This window comes from Pongo abelii, chromosome 6 (assembly GCF_028885655.2).
Source record: "Pongo abelii isolate AG06213 chromosome 6, NHGRI_mPonAbe1-v2.0_pri, whole genome shotgun sequence".
In the NCBI taxonomy this organism is placed as follows: domain Eukaryota; kingdom Metazoa; phylum Chordata; class Mammalia; order Primates; family Hominidae; genus Pongo; species Pongo abelii.
In genome coordinates this window covers 49,867,638-49,870,706 of record NC_071991.2, presented here as the reverse complement: position 1 = coordinate 49,870,706, position 3,069 = coordinate 49,867,638, and the positions used below count along the sequence as shown (strand labels likewise).

Below are 3,069 nucleotides of genomic sequence, written 5' to 3'. Positions count from 1 at the left end.
TTCCCTAGTGCCCTTCACCATTCCCCAGTGCCCCTCACCATTTCCCAGTGCCTCTCACCATTCCCCAGTACCCCTCACCATTCCCTAGTGCCCTTCACCATTTCCCAGTGCCTCTCACCATTCCTCAGTGCCCGATGCCCTCTCTTCCCTGGACATGCACACATATTGTTATCTTGGATGGCCACCCTTCTGTCCTGCCCAGGCCCTGCCAGTTCTCCTGGATGACTCTGGCTCAGTCTTCACATCTCACTTAGAACTCAGATCCTGCAGGAACTCTCTTCTCTTCCTGTAACCTAGACCTTCCCCTGTCATATCTCTTACCACACTGTTTTTGTTTTTTGTTTTTTGTTTTTGCAGATCACAGAACTTTTATTTAGATGGAATCATTGAGAATTACATAGAAGCTACCAGCCTAAGCCAAAACCCATGAGTTTCATGTGAACTTACAGTTACACAAATAAGAAACAAATGGTACATCCAAAACCATAAGGAAATATTCTGATGCCCAGATGATGAAGACTGGGGTGAATTAAGTCCACACATTTATTTCAAGTTGTTAAGGAGTTTGTGGGCCATGCAATGGTCCCTTGCATGCAAGAAGTCAAAGAGCTCCTCCGTGCAATCCTCTTCTGTATGTGATGGAGAGGATACACGCTCATCACAGAGCTCTAGCCGCTCCCGGGCCTTTACACATTTCTCCAACTGCTCGCATTGCTCTCACTGTTGTTAGGGGATCCTCTTCCTCTTCCTCCTCCTCAGGATCTCCGGATTCGGTAAGCATCTTTTGCTCGTCTTTCAGTCCCATGTCTGGCTACGGTTCTAGATTCAACACGAGCAGCAACAGCGGCACCTAACCCAGTTCAGAATCAAGAAGCTGTTTTGTTTTGTTTTGTTTTGAGACGAAGTCTTGCTCTTGTCCCCCAGGTTGGAGTGCGATGGCACAATCTTGGCTCACTGCAACCTCCGTCTCCCGGGTTCAAGTGGTTCTCTTGCCTCAGCCTCCCAAGTAGCTGCGATTACAGGCACGCACCACCACACCCAGCTAATTTTTGTATTTTTAGTAGAGACGGGGTTTCACCATGTTGGCCAGGCTGGTCTCGAACTCCTGACCTCAGGTGATCCACCCACCTCGGCCTCCCAAAGTGCTGGGATTACAGGTGTGAGCCTTACCACACTGTTTTATTTGTCCACTTATTTGTCTGATTTCTTTGTTAGACTGTAAGCTTCTTGAGCCTGTTATGGGGTGAGGAAAGTGGAATTGAGCTGAGAGAAGTTGAACTTCAGTCCAATCCAACAGAGAACTCTAGAGCTAGGATGCCCCTTCAAACTCATTGCAAGTTGCAGTAAGGTTCCCAAACCTTTGACGTTCACATCAGCCTATTATCAGTGCTGACTGCTTCCAGTGAGCGGGAGTAACCTCGGGAAGGCAGCTCCCTTCAGCCGAGAGCAATTGCCAAAGAGGGACTCAGTTGGGAGCCCTCAGCCACCAACACCCCTGTCATGCTGAGGGGAGGAGGGCTTCAGACCTGAAGGAGGAATCTGGGTGGCCACCACAGCATCTGCTACCAATACCTTTGGTGGCTCAGGGCCACCGGATATACCATAGGTGCCTATTAAATCTTTGTTGGTTAATGATTGATTACGTGATTTAATGAATTAATTAAATCACAGAAAACAAGTTTAATTACGTTAAATGACTCGAGAGTTAGGGCCTCAAAGAAGGGCAAATGTTTTATTTGAAAATAACAAACTAGTGAAGGTTCTTGAGCAAAACATTGATGGATTTTAAACAGGATTTGAGGAACATTGTGCAAGTAGATATGTTATGAGGGAGTAAATTTGTGACATGGGCGGTGTGGATGGCTGAGATGACAGCAAGAATGTGGATGGGGAGAAATCCTAGGGCCTAGGAGGCTGCTGCTTTAACAGGAAGTATGAAGTATGGCACACCTGTAATACAATGTTTAGAGCATGACAGGACAAATATGAGACCAGCTGAAAGGTTAACTCTTTGGAAAATACGTATGATTGTACTTGACCTCATTAATATTAATAGGTTCAAGCAAAGATTCTCCCATTTTGAATATATTAAGTAATAGATTAGATGTAAATTCCTCGAAGGCAATACTGCATCCCCAGTGCCTAGGGCAGTAGCTGCACACACTACATGCACAGTACATTTGTTGAATAAATAAATGAATCAAATCTTGACTGACAGAACTCTAATACAGATTCCTAATGATTAGGAAATAGATTGGTGTAAGTCTAGACCTTCAAAGTATTCACTGTACATTTCTAAACTATAGTTACTTTAAAGTAATCTTGCAGATATATTTTAAAACTAAGAGATTTAGTTGTTTTACTTACCAATCAGGCATTAATTCAGTACCCCCCCCACCCCCCCAGTGCCATGAATCATGGTTTGTTCTTAGGAAATGAACCTCAAGGAAATAGCTGGAAACATGTCATTCCCATGGCAAGATGACCTGAAGCACACTCTGCTTAGCAACGCTGGAGTGGGTGAACTCCCTACTTTTACTTTTGCCAGCCAAGAAGCTCCCTGTTGCTACAGTATCCAGTTTGTAACAGGCAACAGATTAGGGAGGAGTCGCTGGTAAGGAGTCTTTTGCTTTTAAAAGAAAACTAACTGACATGAATTCCAGCACCTGATTTTTGTACCTGGACTATGAACATTGTGTCTGGAGGAGTCAAGACTGCTCTAGCCAGAGCTGAAGTATAAAGTGCAGTGAAATTGTGCTCTAGCATTGACGTCTTGCTTGCAGAGCAGTATACACCATACTAGGTTTCTAGCAGCTTTGGGAGGAATATGCCATGCGTGTTCTGTGCAGTCTCAGGAGGAATCAAAACAAGTGATTCCCAGTTGCCATTGGCCCTGAGTTAATGGAGAATTGGAGGATAGAAAATAAAAAAAAAAAAAGAGCTTAGTCCCATACTTTCTGGCCTACCCAAAATGGCTTCTTTTATGGATGCAATGGACAAAAGAGGAAGTGGCATCAGCTAAGCACACAGAGGAAGAAGTGGCATCAGCTAAGCACACAGCCCAAAATT

At 44.5% G+C, this 3,069-nt stretch overlaps 1 pseudogene; it reads right to left on the bottom strand.

Moving 5' to 3' along the window:
* Positions 1-328: 328 nt before the first annotated feature.
* Positions 329-868, bottom strand: LOC100461861 (cytochrome b-c1 complex subunit 6, mitochondrial-like; annotated as a pseudogene).
* Between the last annotated feature and the right edge of the window lie 2,201 nt (positions 869-3,069).